The 25251-nt window shown below is 39.1% G+C and overlaps 1 long non-coding RNA gene across 1 annotated transcript in view; it reads right to left on the bottom strand.

Annotated features, from left to right (window-relative positions):
• Nucleotides 1-23324, bottom strand: part of LOC121669891 — a 125536-nt gene extending 102212 nt beyond the window's left edge. Inside the window, exons 1-2 of the long non-coding RNA XR_006017924.1 lie at nt 22024-23324; nt 19612-19713 (exon numbers count right to left, since the gene is read on the bottom strand). This is a non-coding gene — a long non-coding RNA (uncharacterized LOC121669891). The remainder of the gene's footprint in view (nt 1-19611; nt 19714-22023) is intronic.
• Nucleotides 23325-25251: the final 1927 nt, after the last annotated feature.

Genomic DNA, 25251 nt, shown 5'->3' with positions numbered 1-25251 from the left:
AGGATGTCCACACATTAGAGTTAAGTCTGCACTGAAATGCTACATAAACATGTACTTCTTTAGGTTTTCTTTTTTCTTTCTTCTTCTTTTTTTTTTTTTTTTTTTTTGCAAAGTGAGTGTTTTTCATTTAGAGATTATATCATGAACAGATGTAGGATAATGTTAATAGTCCCTTCTGGAAACATTAATCACAAGGTTTTACTTATTATTTGGTGTCAGCATTTAAAAGTTAAAGCATCTCCAGAACTGTCACCATTGAAATATTCCTTTTGCTTAAAGCTAAATTACAAAACAGTAATTTATTTTACAGTTCCAGCATCTTTTTTACAACGTATATAAGAGGGAAAATGGCAGGCAATGCCTTGTTCTCATGGCAACAGTGTAGACTGACAGTAGTAAGTCTGTTTCTACTTTAGGAAGAGGACTGAAAACGCAAATCTACCAACTTTTTAAATGTTTGAGCAATTTTAAGTCTCCACAAAAGAGATTTTGGTTGTCAGCATGACACTAACACGATGTTTTCAGAAGTGAATTTTCCATTTCCCAGCTCACTGAGCAAATATTAACCAGAACCAAAATAAAATCAGGGTAAGGCCTTTTTACCAAAGAGATTTTAACCTCCCTTCCATACATATTCTCATATGTAGAATATTGTGCAGGTGAAGCAAAGTGCTACAACTTCAAAGTACTTGGCAACGTATGTGTAGAAATGTTCCACTAACTGTATTCAAAACACTTAAGTAACCAAAACAAGCCCATGTCCTTCTAGATCGCCAGGAAACTTCGATGTCCTGAAACTCGGGACACTGCAGCATTTTCCACTTCAAGATTTGCTATGTGTCTACGCTGGATAGGTAAATAGGTAGGATAGGTTCAGCAGAGAGCTTACATGGACTTTCATATTTGGGCTATTAGGGGGGAAAAAAAGTACAAATGCAAGTCTGTCCTTAAAACATCAGTGAAATTTAATCAAACACAGCAGCACAGTCTCAACATCCCCCAAATCATCCTCCATTCACATGTGACCAAGGTAAAAGTAATTGCTTCACATGAGATTTACCTGAGGCTTTAAAGCAAGCAGATAAAAGACTATTCTCTTCTTTAAGCAGTGCTATATATAACATTCTTCATCACCTCTTCCCTTCTGGAATGTATGAACATCAAACAATCTCCTTCTGAAGATGCTCATCTCTCTCCACTAGCTCTAAAACTGAACCAGCTTCAACTAAGGACGAAGTTTTTAAAGTGTCCTACGGATGTGAAATGAATCCTAAAGCCATTCAGGTATTCTCACATCTTAGTCTGAAATTTAAGTCTTAATGCCCCTCTATCTAACTTCACTAACCGGTCCATTAGATCTTGTCTGGCATCTCTGGAGACAAACAGCAAAGGCCTAAAGTAAAGAGGGAAGTGCTCTGGCCTCTATGTTTAGTAAAAGAGACCACATCTTGCAGTCAGTATTGAAAAGTGGCTTAAACCTGCTCCCTGGCAAACTGATTCTCTTGTTTCCACAGTATAATTTTCAAAAATGTCCATGTGAAAATGCAAGCACGTGCACTAAGGATTATTTTGACACATGTTATCCATCATTTGGATTTACTCATTTTCCAAAATAAACTGTTTTGTCAGTTTTCCTGTGCATGTGAATTTTTGAGTAAAGGCAACGTGTAACGTTACAAGACACATGCATGTGCTGACCTTTCACAAAACCAAAATTTGCAGTAAAGCTAGGGTGGTGGGAAGCACTGCATTTTCATTTTGGCCACAAGACCACCACACAAAGATTTAAATAGAGAAGATGAATGGCCCTAGCTTGTGGCCTAATTCTGCTTCCTCACATGAGCGACCTGACTGAGAATGCAGCATCAACGAAAGTTACTTGCACAACAAAATGTTTATGTAAGTAGATCCTTTTAGAAAATTTATCTGCATATGACATGCACAAAATAGGCCTCTGCAGGTAACAGTAATTACAGGTTATTTCCAGATGTAATTCCAGAGGCTCTACATTCCTTTAGTTTGTCATGTGTATTTCTGCAGTACACACTCACTGAACCAAGTTTTGTATATTCCCTCCTACTCCTATAATCACAGTTTAACCCCTACTTTTACACAACATCACTTATTACTTCCCATCCTCAGGGTACTTACACATGCTCAGTTTATTAACAGACAAAATTCTTCCTTACTTGGCAAGATTATTTTTTTTAATGTTTTATATTTCCAGTTAAATACTATGCTGGATTTGACTGTATTTAGAAACTAAAATTCCAACCTTTATATATAATAACCCAACATCTATGGCACTCTGTGAAACCTGGCCAGGAAAAGTTACCAACACAAGTCACCTAAAGCTGCAGCCCCACTACCAGGCTGCAGAACAATGTAGCTATAATTCCTCATTTCTCTTGAGTCTCTCTTCTGGAAAAGGTTTATACCACTGCACACTTCCTCAAGTGAATTTACATGGGATCAGTTTGGAAGCATTCTGGTTTGACCAAACCATGGCTCACATTCTCACACTAAGGATTTTTCAGCACTCATGCATGTGGTCTCATAAATCGACCTGTATCTAGAAGAGCTCACAAAACACAGTGAGTGAGCAGCCTTGAACTAAGAAACTTACAGTCCTTGTGGCATGGGCTGGAGCTGCACTCATCCTCTTGTAGGCATTACCATGGCTGCATGACCCAAGCTGTGCAGGGCCAGTACTACTAGATATTTTCACTAATTCCATGCCTTCTTGCAGCTTCCAACTCCAATTATTTTGGAAGATGTAAAGGAATACTTCTCCTCCCTGACTCCCTTCCTGCCACAGCCCTGTATAAAAATCCACATATTCAAAAATTCAGACATCATAAAATAATACACTTTTCATCCCCTTAAAGGACTGCTCCTACCTTAAACAATACCCACTAAAAGCACTTCTGTAAGGGGGAATATCTGTTTATCTTCTGTATGTATCTGCATAGAAAAATACTGAAACAATCCTTAAATTGTATAACCAGGCTTTGTAGCAGAAGGAAGTTAATTCTGGAAGGGCACAGAACTTCCCACCCACACAGCGCCAGAGTGTGCCCGTCAAGGACCTCTGACTTTGTACCTATTGTGTTACATGAGGCAGGGATGGGGGTTAGTGTTTGCAGTCTGCAGTTTCTGGCAGAATCCCCAAAGTAATTTTCAATTAAAAGGCTAAATGCCGGTACTTGTCAAATGTGAAAACATACAGTGCTATAACAATACAAAATAGCTTCCTTACAATTAAATTAATTTCATCAGGTATTTAAGTAGGGGTTGCAAATATTATGCCTTTGGGTAACTTGAAGAAATACGTAGATGAAGTGCAATCATTTTCTGTCACTACTGTGTCTCAATACAAGAATACAAGCCTGGCTTTCAAATCCTTTCAACTGAATGATTCAAATACATGTAGGGTCAACAAACATTGGTATTTTTTTGTTTCCATTCATAAACTGGTTTTGTTAAATTAGACATGTTGCTAATTTTTGGTTTCACTGCTAGTCTGTGTTTTCCTTCTAAATATTTAAACTAGTGATAAATGAAGAAACAGTTATGCTTCCAGACAATCACAAAAAAAAAAATCAATGACTGACTAAAAAGAGGCAGTACTAAATAAATTATACCCTCCTGGCTTAACCTCCTTCTAGTCAAACTGTTAAATAGTATAATTATTTCTCTTTCATAGGTCCATAGAAATAGGCTTGGGAAATAGAACACACCTGATACAAGGAAAACACAGTAAGTGACAGATGACTTCTGAGAACTGAAGGCTCACTCTTAGCCCCTGCAAACTCCAGACAAGACATTCTTAAGCTTCAAGCTGAGCCTCTAATTCTTATATCAAATTTGATTGAGGAGTAAGAATTATGAAAAATATGAAAGTATATTTAGTCAGAATTTCAAAACAGTCTGGACCTCTAGCTATGGCTCTGGCCTGGATTCAGAGGATGAACTAACAAGACTTCCCTAAGTTTCCTTAGCTGTAATACTCTTGCAAGCATTTAACTTCTATATGTTTCCTTTCCCGCAGGTGTAAAGGGACAATAATGATGCTTACTCTAATTGGAAATGTTAGACATCTGTTGAAAACAATTCACAGCTACTTTTAATTTCATTAATTTTCAAATCTGTTAAGTAAAATAATATTTTCAAATGCTGATCTGATACATTAGGAGGCCAGTGCAAAGATCCTGTTCCTGGATCACTGTTTGAAGTGTTGCAGGATTTAAAAAAAATCTATGTGATTAAAACTTTGACTCAGCAAAGTCTTACAAATTAACTCTTACAAATCTTACAATTAAGTAAATAATGGAATTATCCTTGTACTTAAAATTATGCATATACACAATTTATGTGTTTAAACGCAGAAGTTTAACTTGGCCGCAAGAAACATACCACACAGAAAAACAAAGCAAGAATAAATCTTCATTTTCCTGTGCAGATGTAGGTGACAACCCACCCCCCCCAGCTTTGTAACTTGTCCTTCATTCATCAGCTGGTGTGTTTATTTGTGCTATATGTGATGTGACTAGCAGAACTTAGGCAATGAAAACTTCTTAATCAAGTGAAGATCTTTTGAAGTAAAAAGAGGACCTGCTCCACTTCTCAGAATGCAAGGTCAAGAGTTATATACACATGTTTAGAGCCCAGTTTCATTTAGGTAAGTTTACAACTAAGAAAAGGAAACATTTCCTCATACACCTTGGAAGTGAGAGTTACTGATACAAATAATGTTTTGGCAGTAACAGAAAGAGAACTAGGTAAGTATATTACCATTAATAATACATGTCCTTATGCAGATTATAGCTCTGTATCAGATCACACAGCCCACATGAGTAAATCAGAGAGAACTTAATTCCAGCTGCTGAACAGCACTACTCTTACCCCAGGACAATGCACTGCAGGAATGTGTTTGTAGGCACTAGCCTACCATCACAGCATCAAGGTTTTCAACCAGTAGATATATGAGCAGCCCTATATTCTATATTTCAGTACTTAGAACACAGAATCAGAAATATCAGCTGTCCCTCCAGCCTCACATTGTAAGATAGGGGTACAGTAAAGACTAACAATAGCTTGGAGTGAAACACATACATTGCTATGGTGTCAGAGAGGTGGAAAAGTAACAGATTTTTTTGAAGTTTTAGCTCAGCTCACCTCAATTTTATCTGCCAAGGGCATTATCTTACATTTATTGCAGAACAAAAAGGCAAGACTGAAGAGTCCTACCTCTGCACAACTTCCCTTAGGACACAGCCTTCACAAAATCTCAGAGCTCTTCCTTTGTATTCCTGGGAAATGCCCTGGGGAACCATGGGATATGTGGTTTTGACTTCAAAGTGCTATCAGAACTTATTAGTGGTGGATATGAGAAATTAGTTATTCCTACACGTCAAAAATGACTAGGAAAATATGGAGAAAGGAAAACCTACATTTTTGTTCTGTATTTGTTATTTATTTCTTTATTTCCCTTCATTCTTTCTCTATAGAGGCAGAATATGCTCATTTGTTTTCCACTTTTTTAGGCTTGGCTAGAGAAATACAATCAGTTTACCTGTGGCTTTGAAGACAAACAAGTCATGGGAGAAGGAAGGAATGAAGCATATGTCAGCAGAGGAGATGATACCTGAAACCTGAAGGAGACAGGGCAGAGAAGCTGCCCGCATAGGTTCATAAGTGCAAGGCACAACTGTAGACCAAACACTGCTCTGTCTTTAAAATAATGAAAGGAAACAAGTCACAACTATAGGCAGCATTTCTCATTCTGCCTTTATTACCTCCAGTGTATGCCCAAGATTACTTTTTCCTTCTCTTAAGCAAAACCAAAAATCACAGTTAGGTTTGGTTCTCCCTTCCAGTGGAACATCTTGCTTCGCCCATGGCCCCCACTACGCAGCCACAGTGACTCTGCTTCCTTCTAGCCTCAAACTTCCTTCCAGGATGATGACCCTGTGTCAGCCACGGGCACAGCCTTCAGCACTTGCCCAGGGAGGGCACTCTCTACATTGCTGCAATCAGTTTGGCAACCAGAGGTGGATTACATCAGTCAAACTGAAAGGTACCTGCATTCCTCACAGACTACCATGTCACCTGTAGTGACATGTACCTCTCATATGTCTGTCACTCTATGGTAACTACTTCTGCAGGTGCTCTTATACACCTGTGCAAGTTAACTGCCTGACTTGGCCTTCACTTCTCTATCTGTAGCTGCATCATGAAGTTCGTCGTATGGCAGAACCTGAGGCGTGACAAACGCAGTTAACTCAGCATACCTTACAGATGGTGGGTTCCTTTTCATTTGTACCTAATTTTTTACCCAACTGTTTTTAAGTATGTGAAGACCAGCACCTGCCAAACTGAAGATAGAGCTATGTTTCCTTATATTGTTTTGTAAGACCATTCCGAAATAAGAGAGAACACCACCTGTGTCAGGAGAAAAGGTTAGGGAAAGAAGAAAGTAAGTATGAGAGAAAAGTGGAAAAATATGAACTGTTACAATGATGAGGTCACATTCAAAACTGCTACATTTTTATCACCTTTTCATGTCATAGGATTATGGCACTAGAAGAGCAATTTTGTGAGCTAGTCTGCAATTGCCTTATCAAGCCATGAAAAATAATCCAGTTATTTCCATGTTTCATATAGATGGCTGCAGCTTTCTCATTAAGATACAATCTACTTTTGTTAATTTAAAAATAAGTTTTAAAGATATAGCCAGTTTTACCAAACCCTCCATTTTCACATATATAGGTTCCACTCTCCTATTTTATCAGGTTCAGATAATTTAGTTCCATATCCAGTCAAACTTGATTCGTTCTGAGAAGCCTAAGCAACTATATATTTAGCTCTCTGGTTTTATTTTGTCAGCACCTATGCTACTTACTTTTAATCCTTCTACTGCACTGTCCATTTTCTTAGAGAATTGAAATTCAGTGATTTTACCATTACCTTTAAGCACCAAAGATGAGATGCTATTAAGCCCATCAAAGGATGAAATACAACCTTAGGGAAATCAGCAATATCAGATTTTAACTCAACATGAGAAATTATATGGGTTCTGGTCTTTGCACCTTGAACAATAAATAGTAGAAGTAGAGGACGTAGAGAGAGAGCAGCTAAAGTGATCAATATTTTGCAGCTGTTGACTTACAAGCAGAGACCAAAAAGTCTAGGATTTATCAATCTGGACAGAAGATCAAGGGGAAATACAATCAGGATTCCCAAGATTATGAAAGAACTGTGAAAAATGAATGTAGAAATTTTATTCACAAAAATGCTGCCATTTTCAGGCCATTAGGAGGCACTAAATGAACATGTGATACAAAACAGATAAAGTACTTAGACAGTGGGCAATACAATCCCTGACCTTGCTACCACAGGAGATGGTAAGGTCAGAGTGTACCCATAGGTTCAGAAAGAGATTATACAAATTCATGGACAATAGGTCTGTAAGTGGATAATATCCAACAATTACTGGCAGTCTGCATACCAATATCCAAATATAACAACTTCTGGTGTGGGGGAGTGTAAGGACAACACACCACACCAAATGTCTTGGCTCCTGTGCACTCACTATAGGGTGTCTCCTGTGGGAAGGGCTGGAGCCACAGAGCTCCTGTGATCCAGTAAGGCATTTCTCCTTATATAGATGACCTTAAGAAACAGTCATTTGATTTAACTATTCACTAAGGAAGTGTTACACGACCTATATGCCAAAAACTTCAAGACAGCTGCACACAGGTCAGATTATTTGTGAAACATGCAGTCAGATTAAGATGGTAGAGGAGAGATGTGTGAAAATGTCAGAATGCATTAACCCACATTCCATACAGAGTAGAATTGCAAAAGTAAAAAAACCCAGTGATTATGCATTTCATTTGGAAGATCTGACCAAGAGTGTCACTCATTTATCTGGACTACGGTACATTGGTACATATACAGAAAGTTTTTCACAATTCAAGAATTGTCCCAGCTGCAGAAGTCATAGAAAATAAGTGCTTCATGTAGAAAACCGTTATTGTGTCAAAGCAGGATGCAACTTTAAGATTGAGGGTTCTATGATATTTTTTTTTTTTTGAGACAAACATTAAGAGAACCATCCTTCCTGTGAGTAATGAGGATAGCAAGTTCCCTGTACAAAAGCCCTTCTTTCAAGAGAAGTTCTCCTAAAACCATGAGGAGCATAGCACCTAAAGTAACACGTAACTTTTCAAGATATATTACAAACACAGCTGCACAAACGTTAGTGCATGAAAAAGAATTTTACCCAATTAGCACATAAATAATAATTTAAAAGCCCCTTTGGTGTAATTTTTTGTTTCAGTCAGAACTTAAATTGCAGTTGCAACTACTCAGATATCTATTTTATGGCAATCCACTTTCCGAAGGTTGAATCTACTTTACTTTCATTGAAAAAGATGTTTCTAAAATGAAACATCTGGCTAAAAGGAGAGAAGTTTTGGCATTCCTGGGCTTTAAAAACCTTACATATACAAACCTATGGTGACACACACACCAAGAGAAAAAAGAGGTAAGGAGAGAACTGTCATGGGCTTAATCCTGCCAGGGGGACAATTGTTTTTCTTCTGAAATAGGAGTATTACAGCAGCTTTTAGAGGATTTCAAAGGTACCACTTGATCAGAGAACATAAACCACTGATTGACATCCACATGAATTTCCATGCAGCGTATTTATTTTCATACACTGCTGCATTCTATTGTTATGAATGGGAAATACTTACAAAAGATTCTTCTTCGAATACTACGTCATTCTGATTAGACCACGAATATGTTAACAAGTTTATCAACAAGATTTTGTCTGTGTATAAGTTAAGAGAGTTTTTTTATGCACAGAAAATTATTCTGGCTTCACAATATCTTCTGTCCGTGGGTATTCAGAGATGGAAGCAGAGAAGGGCCTTTAACAAATGTATTTTTAAGCAAGTTATAAACACGAGTTAAACTGGGAATGTGAAATATTTTTATTGGAAAGTAAAAACCTCTTATCCATCTAAATGCATTAAGTGGAATAAGAATGCCATTTGTACTATTAATTGGTGGGAAAATTAGCATTCTAGAAAGATAAATTATAACCATGAAATTTGAAATACATGATGGCACTGTAAAGCAGCTTCTAGCTCTGCACACCGATTTGCTAGTCTTTCAGCAGGGTAATGACAGATGACCTTTAATGCAGCATTAATGCCTTCACTTCCAAAACTGTAAGTATTTGTTAAATTTTGTGGCTTTCCAGAAAGGGTAGTTTTCCCCACAGCATGAAGATTTGACCTACTACAGTGAAAATACTTTAAGGCATTACCAATTTAATCACAATCAAAAATAAAATCTGATGCAGTTTCTACACACTCCTTACAACACTGCCATTCAAGCACTAATCAAAGAGGAATAACTCAGGATCAAGCAAAAAATTATGAAGCTTCTCCATAAGACTTTTGGGTCAGCTTCAGCTTCAGGAAAGTGCATCATTCCTCTAATAAATGCATAGTGCTCCATAGTAACACCTGTTAGTTGTTCTTATTCCATGTCATTATGTTTGTTCCAGAATCTGGCTCTCCTATTACTTAGAAACCTAAACTGCAGCTCATATTTCCTCAAGACCAGTTTATATCAATTTGTTTTTAACTGTTGTCTTTTAAATAGCACGGCTTTTCTGATATTTTCTCCCATGGATATAAATCACAGCTCAAATTTCATTTTGCTATGCTAAATAAACCATTGCCAATTTAGTTTCTTCTTATAGATAAGCTTATCATTCCCATGATCCCAGTAACTCTTCTGTAGACTTGTTGAATCTTGATTTCCCCTTTTTTTCAACAAGGAAAATCAGAGTCATACATGGTATTCAGATACAGCTTCATCATGCCTTGTCAGGCAAAAATACTTACTGATTTCAACTGGGAAGATTCTGTCAATCTCACATTCCATTTGCCTTTTGTGCCTGAAACATACTGCTGGCTACTAGCTATCCAGTGACCTCCTAATACTTAGATATGTCCCTTCTTCCACTGTTTCCAAACAATAAGCTCCAGTTTACATCAGAATCTGTCAGTGATCCCAAAGTGGATGATCTTGCACTTCATTCCATTAACTTTCAGCCTAGTCCTATCAGTCCAAACTTCGAGGTCATCCATTTCTCCCTGTAAGTAATTCCCTCCCTTTCTGCATTAGCAATAGGTACCAACTGTATGTATCATCAATAAATTTCCTCAACATCATCTTCTTATGCCAAAGTCACTAATAAAAGTCTGAAATTTATGTGGTACCCTGACTGATCACCACAGAACTCTGGAACCTGCCGGCCCAGTAAATCCCCTCTCAACAGCACCCACTCTCCTCTTTGAGGCACGTCCTACCCACCCTGCTCATACAAATCCCCACCTCCTGCAGCCTAACACTGGGAGTTCCCTGTTGATCCTGACCAAATGTTCTGGTGCAAAATATCTAGAACAGAAATCCCTTTTCTAGATACACTATTGTTTTAAATATCACTTTACTAGGCTGTGATCTAAATTTGGCAAGCACATCTCACATGTCACTTTTTTTTATCTCAATCTGTAATTATATTTTGTCTTAAACACTTGTTCTTAAGCCTTGAAAGCACATTATATCCACTCATTGCTTTTCTGCCAATGGAGTGGAGGGCAGAGTGTATTACACAGAGATTGTTTGGTACTTTCTAACTCTAGATAATTTGATTGAAATATTTTCTAGAAAGAGATGACAGATGTGAAAAAGCTTCTGTGCAGTGGAAAACAAAATAAAATAACATTTCAGTTGAAATGAGGTAACTTGGAAAGAAATACTGTGTAACAGGGAATGACTAGCCATTATCTTTCAGAATAAAAGAATAAAGTAGGAGTACCATGTAAAATGAAACAAACAAACAAAATAATGTGGACTTAAAAGTGAGAGTGTCCTGTGGAAGGGATTTGATCGGTTTGTGAAAGTGGTATGCCACAATAACCCAGCACAAGATATTCTTAAGCTGCCAATTTCCAAAATTTGAGAGGGTCTATGCCTAACCTTATAAGAAATGGCCACTGTTGGTACTTCATTAAATGAGCATCTGCTCTGACACTGGGATTTTCACTGCAAAACATGATTGGGTGGAATACCTAACACAGCTAATTCATTTAATGATCTCCGATTATACCATCCATGACACTGAACAGAACTGAGGCCCTTTCATCAATACATAGTTAATATCCCTTAGAAATTAATGGAACATATTTCTGTATTCCATTCATCAATGCACACAGAATTCCAAGGCTGTACAATCTTATTTTATCATGCCTCTCAACAATTTACTCAGCTCTCTGCTGAAGTAAACATGGTCCCATGCTCCCCTTACACAGCTCAGAAAGTATTTTATCCCTTTAAATTTTATATTATTTGAAATTGTGTAATAATAAAACGTAACTAACTAGTCATATATTGAAAATCACAAAGGTAATTTTACAGGGAGCATTCAAGCGAAGCACCTCGTGTTCAATACAAACTCCATTTGATGGCATACCTGTAAGATCCACACACTCCAGAGAGTTCAATCTCAGCCAAAAATATGTTTCCTGCTGAAGCACAAGACAAAGTCACAGCCCTCAGAAGGAGCCTGTGGGTGGAAGAGAGTTGGGGGCTGAATGATTTTTCTCCCAAAATCAAGGAATTGTTTTGGCTTCTTTGCTGAGGTCATTTTGTGTCTGCATAGATAATAATAAATAAATACACTGTAATCACTGTGGATTTATGAGGCAACTAAAGTTATTTGGGCTTTTGCAGAAAGCAAGGCTGGGAAAATAAGCTGGCAATTTTTTTATGTGTCATATTCCCAACTAAAACAAGCTTAAATATAATTTTCCTTATTCAGCTATACTTGGGGGAAACAATAAAAAAGAACCAACCACAGCTGGCATTTAACCCATAGTCTGTGGGTAGCTATATTATGTGCCCACTTTGCAGGCTTCAGACAGAGCACTCACATGCTGGTTACAACACTGGCAAAGCAAATCCTACACCCTTGGCAATCAGTTCTCTTCCTGCTTACTTTTGTGTCTTAAATTAATGTTCTAAATCCTACACCATTAGCAACACTCTGCTGATTTTGTGTCAAACTTATGAACACAATACAATCATCAGAGAGTTTTTCCAGGTGAGGCACTACAGAAATAAATCTCACATTTTATTTTGTTTGTTTTTTCCTGAAGGGAAAGGTTCTTGATGTGGCATCTTAATTTGGGTATCTATTGACTAGTGTAGCAAACTGTCCCTACATCCAAGATCCCAGCTGCTTCCTCTACAGATGTTAAAACTTTCTGGAGCTTCTACAGGAAAAAGCTACAGTTAAAAATATTAGGAAATAATACCATTATATTTCCTTACATGGACCTTATAAGGTCAATTCACCCTGGCACATCACCTTAAGAATGCTGTGTTTTGCTGAAGTGATTTTCAAACTCTTGTTAAATTAAGTGTTGTTTTTTCCTCAGAAAGGCCCTTCCCACCACAGGAACATATAACTGGAAGGTACTAATGCTGTTAGTTTAGTCCTAAGTTCCGACTTACCTACAGCTTTGGCTGTAAAAGAACACAGGGACCTCTTTTAGGGCCCCTACCAACACACTATACAAGAAATACATACCTCAGCCTTCATGCCATTTTATTGCCAGCCTTTTGCCATTTCATCTGTACATTTATTTAGGTAGACTTACTTAAATGAAATAAACACCGTATGTTCCTTTTCTATTTTTAAGTCCTCCAAAGGACTCTAGATCTCATCCTTGTACCAAAGCTTTGCAGAGATAAGAGACACAAGGGAAGGAGACACAAGGAACCCCAGCCATTTTGGTTATGAATGCACAGCTTTTAAGTGGTCAATAAATTAAATTTTACCTTCCCCCAAACATAATCTACTGAAAACAGTCAGACCTTTCACATACAGTGAAAATAAATTTTTGGCTGACTTAGCGGGAAGAACTCAACAAACAGAATGAAAAGAATAAAAATTTTTGTAACAATATTGGCAGCCTACGCATTCAAAGCTGACAAAAGGATATTCTTAAGAGAGAAAAATTCTTGTATCTTCTGTAGGGATGGTGACACACATCTAAGGACATTCAGGAACAGGGCCCTAAAATTAATCCTTATTTGCTTGCTGAACACAGCATTTCCCTGTTACTAATGTTACATTCAGAGATACCAGTTTACTTAACAGACTTTAAATTATCTGAGTAATATAACTGAATATCAATTATCACAACTACCACTTGAGGCCCACATGGGAGCTAAGATGTGAACCTTAATGCCTAAAGACGAAACAAGATAGTCCTTCCTCCATGTACTGCCAAAGCCTGTGTGCACTGAAGCAGTTAAGGTGACAGCACAGGCAAAGGAAGGTGACAGAACATACAAATAAAAAGAATGAACAACACAAGACCACTTCCAGTTACAGCACTTCTACATTCTGTATTTCATTTCCATGGGTAAGATAGCCTATCACTACCAGGAGCCTAGCCAGATTTAGTTAACATGGGTTGCCTTTAATTTCCCATTTGTGCTAGACAGAAGATTCAGAGCACTTAAAAATGCCTATTTGCCCAACTATGAGATTTTGCAAGGTTTTAAGAGTCAGGAACAATATATTGCCCAACAACAACTACTCTGTGAAGTTCCCTGAAGTCCACAGCAAAATTCCCATTGACTCAAGCAGAGCCAGGACTTCCTATCAATTCCCCAGAGGTCAGCTGAGTTCTCAGTGCTGAGATCTGTTAGCTGTGTGCATTGCAGAGAGCTAGTATCACCAACCTTTCAGCTTGCACTCACTCTTCTTGTGATCATTTTTGCATGTGGTGGTTTCAGCTTTGTATATTTTACAGATCAAGAAGCTACCACAGCATTCTGGGTTTGTTTTATTTACTTAATGCAATAACAAAGCATGGTTACTGTCTGTTTTCCAACCAAAAGTGCTGCAGGGCTGGAAATTAGATAAAACGTCATAATTAATCTGGTTTTCCACCACCTAGCTCTTTTTAATTGCCCATTTACGGCAGATCAGTTACTAAAACTTCCCTGCTTCAAAACAGGCTTCAAACCATGTCTCTTTAGCTTCAGTTACACATTATCCACAGAGCTTAAACTGTTCTTGCCTTTCTAATACATGTATGAAATCTGAAGACAAACTTGGATTTGGATGAATTGTTGTCTCCATGTGAGGAAGCACTTGACCATGGAAAGACGCTGCAGTTCTTTGACAGTGCTGCTCCTGACAGCTTCCACCATCACAGTCTCTCTACCTTCAGAGCCTCCACAGCCACATAACAAAGAGGAGACTAAGATAATTTTCAAAAACAGATAGAGCCTGAGTTATGGGAAATTTTGCAAGTTTGGTTTGCTCAGGTTCTTGTGAATTTTTCCTGCAATTTGTCTATATTCTATGTGTGCTTTTGTGACTCCTAAATTTCACTTTGAGTTTCAGGTTCAAACAAGAACGTCAAAAGCTCGAATTGAAACTCACTTGAAACCATTAGGTTTCACTTGCAAAACTGTAAGTGGGCTTCAACATTTCAAAGGCGCAAATTAAGGAATTCATGAGAAAATTGCAACCGACAGTTTTATAGCTGAATGAAAGTAGGCAAGCTTTGCGTGGCTCTCTAAGAAACACTTCACATAGCAGTTCTCCTGGCTTTGTTCTTACTGTATGTGCAGAAATGGGCCCTTTACACTCACCTAAGATGCTGCAATACTCTAATATGCCAGATAACTTTTTCTTTAAACTGCTACTTAAAAATCTCTCCTCCCTACTCTCTCTGGAGCAGAACCAGCCCTAAGACCTTTGGGCAATGAGCTTTTATAATAATTCCCCCAAAATCTCTTCCCCTATTTTAGGACTAAGGGGTTCCTTGCTCGTGGCTATGCACCAGCTGTCATTATCTACAAAGACTAAAATGCCAAGGATGACCTTCAGCTGTCAGCTCTGCCCCTCTGAACAGGGTGTTACAGGATGTCTCATTCAGCATTTGCAGTCACAGGAGAGGGGAGATTCTTTGGTTCAGAGCAGGGAATAGCCTCCACAGCTGCAGAGCACAGGAGGCCCAGGGAACTTCCTAAGACCAGCAGCTGTGGAAGCGAATTTTGGCTGGATTGGTCCATTATTGTTGATGCACATAAGGCCTCAAAATCAGTGTCAGGAAATTGTGCACATGCAGAAAGGTCTTATTTTTCACAATAGGTATACAACTGTGTAACAGTTAAGCCTTGCTTTAATGTTATGTTCAGCACTGTTAGTATTAATAAAAAATTATGCTGGCTCTTCCAGTCAAGTCATATTTAAATGAAAACTCAGACCTGTCACCACCTCCCTTTTCAACTAAACCAGTCCACCAGTGAAGCAATCATGACTTGAAAAAGTTGTCACAAGAATGATGTTAAACTAAGTCAGCATCTCTTCTTTCATACTGCAGCATGTATGAAGTTAGGAACATTCATTTTTTTACTCTATGACTTAAACACCAATTATTTACAATCCCAAAATACCCAGCAGTATCGCTGTATGCCCAATCTCTTTGCAAAAGTTCGTTTCTTAGAAGTTTCCTAGGAGACCTACATGAAGACAATGAAAACTAACCCAGTGTTTGGCACTACACTTTTTTTAGTACTTCTGGCTCTGTCATTATTATCCCCATCTGAAGATGGGGAGATTTCCTGTCACTCTGCTGCCAAATTGCTTGAGCCTTTGTATAAACTCTGAGCTAACTCGTATTATTTTTGCACCTTGATTTCAATCCCTGTAACATAGAGACAATTCTTGCCTAACTTCCCACAGGTATGTGTTTAGCTCATGACCCGCTGATATTCTCGGATGCAAATTCAGAACATAATTAACAATACAGTAACCCCAGTAAGGGCTAGGAAGACATTTTTGCACAACATTCATGCAGACACTAGACACGATTTTTCTTTCTTCCAGTTTCAGTCTGAAGTGGCAAAGACTGACCCTCCAAATCTAATGTCTGCAAAGCAGCAGCTTCAGCATTCCCTACTTCATACCCTGTAGAGCAAGCCAAAACCTAAGAAAGAGACTTGCTGAACAGCTGAACAACAAAGGCAGAAACAGATCCATTCAGCAAGGAGAGCCAAAGGAGTCAGAGAGAGAGCCAAAGCCACCAGCTTGCTCCTGCTGGCTATGCAAGTAAGAAAGAACCCCAGAACAATGGAGAGAGCAGAGCAGCATTACACTGGGGTCATTTGGTTTAGTTCCCAAATTGCTGCTAACAGATGCCTTGAGGGAAAATTTGCTTTGCATTGCTGCTGCCTCATCACCCTGGAGCCATGTACCTCATGTTCAGTTTGGCAAACTGCTTCTCCTTGTCTCCTTCATCTACCCAAGCTGAGATCCAGACATCAATGGGCTCATGTGGGGGGCTGGCTCCCCTGTGTTTTGGATCCATCCCTAGAACTAGTAATTATTCCTTTGGCAGTGCTGGTCTGCCAGAGAGCATCTCCCAGCCCACTCCAGTGGAGTCATGAAAAAAGTGCAGTTAAGAAAAGGATTGATACAGAATGGGTAAACTGACAAGCAGGAAATGATCAAAGCCCACTTGAAAAGGTCAGGAACAGATGATTGTGAAGTGGGACAGGTCATTAAAGGAAAGAACACCAAAAGGAACAGATCACAGGGAAGGATAAAGAATTTGGGGAACAAATATAGAAGAAATAGTACAACATACTAGCGGCCCCCAACCTATAGATTAAAGCAACACACAGTAAAGTTGCTTGTGACACAGGAAATGAAAAGGTTCTGAAGACATGGAAAAGGTTCTGAAGCATGGAAAATAAATTACAATGTTGCCAAGAGTGTGATAATTGCACAGTGTTGTTGACAGTAGCCAACACAGGTTGGGGAGCACAGCTCTTTATCTCCCTTCACCAGGTTAAAATCATTCCACCTGATTCCCCTCCAGATTTGGGGAGGGGTTGTGGAGGTGTGGAAATAAACATCTCTGGTTAGAGAAATTTGGCCCTGGAGTTGGCCAGGTCTAGCTGGCTACAACATGTGTAGGCACGCCCTGCAGTCAAGATAAAACAGTCACAGCCTATTTTCCTACAGACAAGAAAATGCCACACAAAATGTCCCCAGCACTGCTTGGGGCTGAACTGGCATCTTATTCTTAGGGCTGCTCATTTTGGTGCTCTTGCAAGTAAGATGGTGACAGACATGTGGAAAAGTGGTCAATGCTGCTTTCTGGGCTGATTCTGTCTCAGAGTATGATCTTAACTTCCTAAAGTACAACTCTGCCACACTTGACAAGTACCCAGTAAACCAAAAAAATTTTAAAGATTCCTGCAGGAGATCAGATGAAGGAAAAGACCCCTCCTGTGAGAATCAGAAGATAATGAAGTTTCTTCATTTCTAACCAAATAAACACTGGATTGTTTATCTTCTTGTCCCCATTTCATGTACATGGTGATTTTGAAATATTTCTGTTTATTTTATAATATGCAGCAAAATGAATGTTCCTTACACACTGAAATAAACAACCCTTTTTCTCCCTGCCAAACACACACAAAATTCTACACACAAGAAACTTCCTTCCACATCCTTCCTTTGTGGTTGTGAACTCCTCTGGGGCTGACAACTCCCAGCAGATCCAACAGAACACTTGCCATTGCTTTCAGTCAAAATACAATTGCACCCTTTTCTTATAGCAGGCAGAGAGTTAATTGAACAGAGCTGAAGATGTATTGTAGGAGACAGGAGTAAATCAAATTATATGAAAACATTCCCACGGTTTTGATTTACTTCACAGAAAGAAGCAAAATATTAGACATCTTATATTACTTCACATTTGCCTGGAGGGCAAATGTGAGGTAAATGTTCAGAAAATTCTAAAAATGTAGCAATAAGCCCCTTCTAAGTTCTCTGTGAAAAAAATGCATTACTGAGAATACAATATTATTCTAAGATGATGAACAGAAGTCTCTGAACCCACTTTGGAGGGCAATAGTTTCCACTGGTTTAGATGGGATATTCCTTTGCAAATCTGAAATTGTGAACTAATAAAAATTGTAAACAGAAGGGCTCTCGAAGCGGTGAACTGGGCAAGTTTGTAGTGCTGCTGACATCTACTGAGAGAAAGCCAAATTGCACATCTTTGCAAAGGGATGAGCCTCCTTTGGCCCTTATTTGTTGTTTGCTCTTCTGCTTTTCAGACGCATTTCATGCCTGCTTGCATATTTATTATCTTGTATCAATATTCACTTGCTTCATTTAAGGTCAGTGAGTCAATAGATATATTATAGGAAACGTCAGGGAGGAGATAAAAGGGGCCTTCAGGAGATGGCTTTATCCCTTACATAAATGCTGCAGACTTGTTCTTACAGCTGCAAATCTGAAAGCTCAGATTGACACACAGGATCAGGTGTATCAGGATGCACTTCTAGCTCATACTGACTGCACATAAACCCCTCAAATTGTGGCAGCTGAAGCCAAAATCCACATAGTACAAAACACTGGATTTAAGAAACCGTGCTCCAAAAGTAATATTGAAAATGTAGTATCATTTGTTTCCTATAGGAAACAAAACATTTAGCTAAACTATGGCAGGAATAAAAATATCACAACTATGAGAATTGTACACAAAAAAAACCAAGTCAGAAATACTTTCTGATGTGTGTGTCTGTTGTCACAGTGACACATGGCAGTGACACTATTCAAGCAATTCAAGAAAAATTTTTGCTGGTACCTTGTGCATTAAAAAGCACGTTCTTTCCCCATGCTGAACAAAGAATTCATAGCCATCCATAGAGCCATAGAACAATAACCATTACTACAGGTCTCATGTCTAAGGATTTCATTCTACAGCAGGAAAGGTGTGTCTATCTCAGTTTGGGTAACAGCAGTTTGGGGGGCGTGGGGGAAGAAACAACATAACCTTCTAATAAAGTTGGAGTGAGTCAGGGTGATAATGATTGAGTGGGCACTTGTTTCTCCACTTCTGGGGCAATGTTCTCATCACTGATGTTACATTGAATTTACAGGATTATAAATAAAAACTAATTTGGCAAATAAATATTTGTAACATAGAGCAACACAATATTTCTATAAGTGAAACCTTCACAGTCAAAATTAAATATCACATTACAAGATTTGATCTAAGTTGTTATGAAATGCCCCCATGACCTTGACAGAGCCAGGATTTCAGTGTCTGCAAGAGCTTTTCACAGTTGTTTTCTACAGATTCTGAAACAGATGTAAACAGGAGACCTTTGGCTCATGTATCTGTTGTATAAAATATCTCCATCACTAATTTTTGGACACAGGACTAAGTTCCAACATTTTTAGGTGAGTAGGTCCAATTGATAAAGCTGATACACACACAGCTCCCACTTAGGTTCTGCTTTGAAAATCACACATAGGTTAAAAACTGCAGGACAGGATTGGAAACCCTCTCCTGACTGTTCTCTAATGGAAGGATCTATGCCTCAGTTATCACCTTGAATTTTTCTTCATACCTAAAGCTTGGCTTCTACATACATTCTGACATGCCACATGGGAGGACTATACAGTTCAGCACTTACCAGCAGGATTCATGTAGTCATCACTCATGTCTAATCCAGAATACATTCCTATTTCTCACACTGGCCTCCTCAGAAAAAGTAGCTGCAGCCTTGTCTGTCTTCCTAGAGTAGGAAAAGGTGAGTTATACTGCTTCTTCACCAAAATAATGCTTTGAAGAGCAACTGGAAACTAATCTTTCTCTTCAACACATCAGATAGGTTTAAACCCATGTTCTCCCTTTCCCTGAGGTTTGCTAAACTGGGTAACAGCTTTCCCTGAGGACATAAACCTACACCAGTAGAGAGCAGTTTGCAGGCCCCTGGCTAATGAATTTTTCTGAGACATTCAACAAACAGAAGGGAACAGGCTCTGCAATAAGAGGATTTAATCCCAGCTGAATTCTACAGACACCTAATCATTTGATGGTGTGATTTCAGAGAAATGAAAGTCATTTAACTTCTGAAAAGAAATACCCAGGAACCTTATTTCCTGTCAGATCGCTAATCCAGAGTACCCCTTACTGTTTCTCTTTCTGCTTTCTGGTGTGACCTGGACCTTACACGGATCTTTCAGAGGGGGCTTCTCACATATTTTATAAGAAGCCCTGGCACTTAACTCATGGCTGTGCCTTTCATGCTGTACTCAGAGCTCTAAAAACTGCACAGCACAGTGCTCAACACTGTTACATCTCAGTCTCAGAAAATCCCTCAATTAAATGCCATTTATACACTCATATCAATGCATTTACAATGGGCATTTAGGAGAGTTAAGGATCTACAGAAGCAAAATCCCATGGCCTGGTACTTGGACGGAATTCTAACACACTGTTATGTTTAAAAATACACAGATCAGAAATAAAGATGACGGAGCAGAACATATTCGAACAACTGTTCCTGAACAGAAATAATTTCCTTATTCTATTACAAATCTATTTCTGATTACCTAAAAAGAATGTTGAAGCACATGACTTTCTAGAAAAAACTTGGTTCCAGAGATGAGCCTCTGAAAAGGCTCACTCTGGCTTGCACTCACGGAAAACCAAGGCACTCAATATCAACATTTTGGCAATCCTAATAACAAAAACTGCCAAAAATATGTTGTCTATCAAACATACACGGAAGAAAGATGTTAGAATATTAAGAACAGATGTCACAGATATCTTCGAAAATACTCATGCTCCCCAAGTACTCTGCAAGGCAATATGCACAAAACCTCATTGAAAGATTACATTAATGCATCTTGTTCAAATGCTTCCAAGTGTCATATATGTATGTAAACTTACTTATAAAATATGTACCTTTAAAGATGTTAGAAAGGAGGATAGTGTCGTAATTTGATAATGGCTTTGTATCTTAAAACTTTAACAGTTCAATAATGCAGTAAAGACTACTTTTTACAGGATGTTATTTAAACCATTTTTGGTGTGTGTGTGCAAGGTTTTCCAGTTATTGAGTATTCATTTATTTACATTTTAATTATTATTCTACTGACAAATAAAGTTTAGCAAAAAAAATCCTTTTAGAAAAACATGTAAACAACGTAATGAAAGGAATCGTTGTAGAAGAATAGGATGTTGTTTAAAATTAAAAGACCACTTAGAAAACCAAAATATCTTAAGAGTTCATTTGAGCAGGCACAGAATATGCTTTCTTCCTCTGCTCTATTTATTTTCAGTATTAACAATTCTAAACAGTAAAAATTAAGCCAATTTCCAAACAGAAAATCATGGGAACTGGCTGATTTATTTATTTATTTGTAAACATAGGAAGCACTGGATTCTTTATAAGTGACAGAATTTTAAAAATAATTTACCTTTAAGGCTGATGTCCCAGATTTCAGGCATAGAAACTCAGCTTATACAACTGAACCCAAGATTTTCATGTATGATTGATTCAGGTGATAGAGTGTTAAAGAAAAAAAGCAACAACAAAACAAACAAAACTGCCCCCAAACCCTACTGAATATTTTAATGTTCCCAGCAAAATAATGGGCATTGACACCATTGTGGTTCTAATGGGATGACATTTTCAAGTAACAGTCAAGAAACCAGAACACTGCAGTTTGAACTAACGATTCTGACTTTTTAGATTTTCCTACTGAAATCAGAATTTCAGTAAGAAGTGGATCGCGGCTCTCTAAGATAGGCCACCAAAGATAGGCCCACATGTGAGCATGCAGAGCCTAAACCAGATTTGTCTTGACGTTTAAACGTGTCTCCATGCTAAACTCAACTAAAGATTTTCTGAGATAAACGATTTACTATTTGTTGTTAAAAATACTGTGCTGAACTCAGAAATGTCATGGTGTGGATGATATAACAGTAACGTAATAATGTTATAGTAAGACAATACACTCCTAAAATGTAATAGTAGCAACAACACTGGCATTTTCTGTCCTTTAAATTTTTCAAAACAGGGCTCATTTCTTCTTACCGTACATTGCTGACAGGATAATAGCAACACAGTGCTGACAATACAACAATAACGCTTTCCCGGCCAAGGGTGGGCCGGACGCCCTCAGCGCTCGGCTGTGGAACCCCAGGCCATGGAGGCCGGGCCGGCGCTGCTCCCGCCGCACAGCCCAGGAAAACACGGTGTATTTCCACGGCCACCGGCATGTGTGAGGACTTCATGGAACACGAGCAGATTTAACCCTCTTTTCGAGAGTACACATTCACAGCCTTTGCCGAACTAGGCTCTAAAACACGATTTCTTCTTCTCTTTTTTTTTTTTCATCGTCCCCTTACAATTAACAGATGTGAAGGAAAACTTGGCATGTACAGACGGCTTTATTTTTTTTTTTTCCCTTTGAATAACCTGGTTATATCCAGTTTCCGCAGCAATTGTAAGAGTGTTTACATTGCGGGTCCTTGCCCGCCCCCCCCCCTCATTTCCCTCTTTTAATAATAGAAAGCAGACGTGGCTGCGCGGTGCCCTCAGGAGGCCGCGCAGAGGAGGGCGCTGCCGGCTCCGCGTGGCCGCTCGGGCGCGCAAGAGGTGCTGCGCGGGGTTATTTATTTTGTTCATATCTGCAGACCCCCAGGGCCCCATTCCGCCCTCCCTGGCTGCGCTCCAGGCCCAGGCTGTCAGCCAGGGAGAGTACAATATCTCCAGGCTATGGCCCATTTAAAGTTTTTCCTCAGCTCTCACCGAACTTCTCCTCGCAGCTCAGGGGGAGGCCACGCCATCTCCTCCCGCGTGGAGCAGCCCCGGACCCGCCGCCAGCCCGGCCGCCGCTCCGGTTCCCGTCACCCCGGGCTGTGCCGCCCCGCACAGACAATCCCCGAGCTGGGGTCCTCTCCACAGCCCCAGTCCGGGGTGACTTGCAGGGCGCAACTCCCACTTTGTGTGCTTCCTGTCTTCTGAAGCTCCGTAAGGAGGTCTGATATTTAATTAAAGTATCATGACAAAACTAGATATTTAATTACATGATGATATCAGCTTGACAGAACATCATAGATCCACAGAAAATTGTGTTAGAGTTGGAGTTAAGCTGTTAGTCAGAAGCTACAAACAGGCCAACTGTATTCCTCAAGCAATGGGAACAGATAGAGGATCAGGCAAGGCTGTCAATAAAAATATCAAAAGATGTTTTCAAACCCTCTTAGTTTTCAAACGTTATCATGCTTGGTTACTCTACTGACATGAGGTTACACTACCTAGCACATTGCTCATTAGCAGGTCTTCATTAACCCAAGCAGAGCTTGCACTAATGAGATTCCATTGCTACGATTGCCCTGTCAAGCCAGGCAGGGTTCCAGGGTGCTGCCTGCTGCCACACTGGTATCTCATGGCATTACAGTAGGAGTGCACTAATTATAGAAAACACTAGTTACAATTTCAAGCCCTAAAACAAGTCCCAAACAAGGCCATTTTTGTGGGCAGGAAAAAAAGGAAAATTGGTTTCTCTCTACCTTAGGGTTTAAATGGCAGCCTTGAAACATTGGCACAACGACAAAAGCCACAAAATGCCTTGTATGGCACAGCTCTGCAATGGGGAACAGGGTGGTCACAGAGGGGACATCAGCTCTTCAGACAGAAGCACAGATTGAGACTTTCCTGAGGACATAGCTCAATCAATCATCACCTGGGTTTAAGCACCTAGTCCAACCACAAACAAAGCACTACTGGACAGGTGAAACAAATGGCAACACTGATTCAGACTGATCACATGAGTCTCAGTTGTTTCTGCTGTTCGGAAAAACACTGCTCTCCTGGCAGGCTGTGTGCCAGGTTGAGTATTGTCCTTACACAGGTGGCAAAGAATCATAAAGGCAGCATAACCATCACTCTGGGGCTGCTCCAGCTAAATCGAAAACAGGAGTAAGTTGTGTATCCACACAGTATCCTGGTTTAACTAGTACTGTTGGGTGATCCTGTATTATACAACACCTGTATTAATAATAGAAAACCATAACCTAGCAAAACATTTCCTGCTGCAGTGATAGGCTGTAAGGAGGTCTCCTGGTTCTCCATGGGCTAGACATGGCCCCATGGTCCTTGATCAAAGCCCATGTACAATGTATTTAAATGCTATTTGATCCAGGGGAGCCCTGTGACATATAGCACTCCTACAAACATCCTCTTATATTACTACCACAGATATCCATCTCACTGCACTGTCCAGGCAACAAAGTATGGATTTCATATCGAGTTTTGTGATAAAGTGTAATCCGACTCATGTCTCCTCTACTCCACTAGTAAAGCTATTTACTTAGACATCAGTTTAGCAAGGAACGTAAGTATAGGCTAGGTTTAAGAATGAGTGCCATGCTGTCCTTCCTTACACATCTGGAAAAGGTGTCTTGGGTTTTTATCCTAATCTCTACATCACTGATTCTTAGAGCCTCCAAATATTTTGGAGCTATCCTTTCTTACACACTAATGCACAAAAAAGAGCACACCAAGTCCTCTGGAGCACTTCCCTCCAAAGCTGTGGCAGAGTTATGGACAACATACACAAGTTAGACAGATGCGACACAGACTGAAATACAAACTGCTGCTCTCTCCAGACCTATGAAACTTTATCTCTTATCTCCCTGTTTTTAAAGATAGGAAAAGTGCAGTTCAGGTGACAGTATCCCACAGACCCATTCCACTAGTAAAAGCACAGTCTGATCTCTGAGGAGAGGGAGCCCCTATTCTAGGAAGAAGTGTGTGATACCTCATAAGACAGGCATAATGGATGAAATATGACATGGTGCTTCACCAATTACCTTTATGCTAAAAGCCAAACACAATTGATAACCCTGAGAACTGCTTGCAAGATAGAGGACAGAGCTCTTCTCAACATCTGGCTAATATACCTGACTTGTACTCTTTTTTCAGGAAGATTCTGATAACCTTATAACAACATATGCTCTTTGCTGTGTTGGTTTTGGTTTCGGTTGTGGGGTTTGATTGCTTGTTTTAAACAAAGTGCTATTTATAAAGTAGTAAGTGATAACTTTACCATCTAATGAAATATTTACTTTTTCTACATCTTGCTTTCTTTTCATTTTAAAAATTTCTCTGCATATAAGTATGTGGCACATGAGCACAAAAGTCAGCTTGTAATGTATGTACTACCTAGAAGTTTTTTATCTTTGGATCTCTACAAAACTTAAGAATGATTTAGGAAATAAAAATACCTAAATAGATAAATGAGTTAGCATTCTAAAT

Source organism: Corvus kubaryi, unplaced genomic scaffold (genome assembly GCF_017639235.1).
Source record: "Corvus kubaryi isolate FWS band 111438036 unplaced genomic scaffold, C.kubaryi_AGA036_p1.0 37394, whole genome shotgun sequence".
Classification (NCBI taxonomy): domain Eukaryota; kingdom Metazoa; phylum Chordata; class Aves; order Passeriformes; family Corvidae; genus Corvus; species Corvus kubaryi.
The sequence above is the reverse complement of the archived record's forward strand: the minus strand, read 5'-3'. Positions and strand labels throughout refer to the sequence as shown.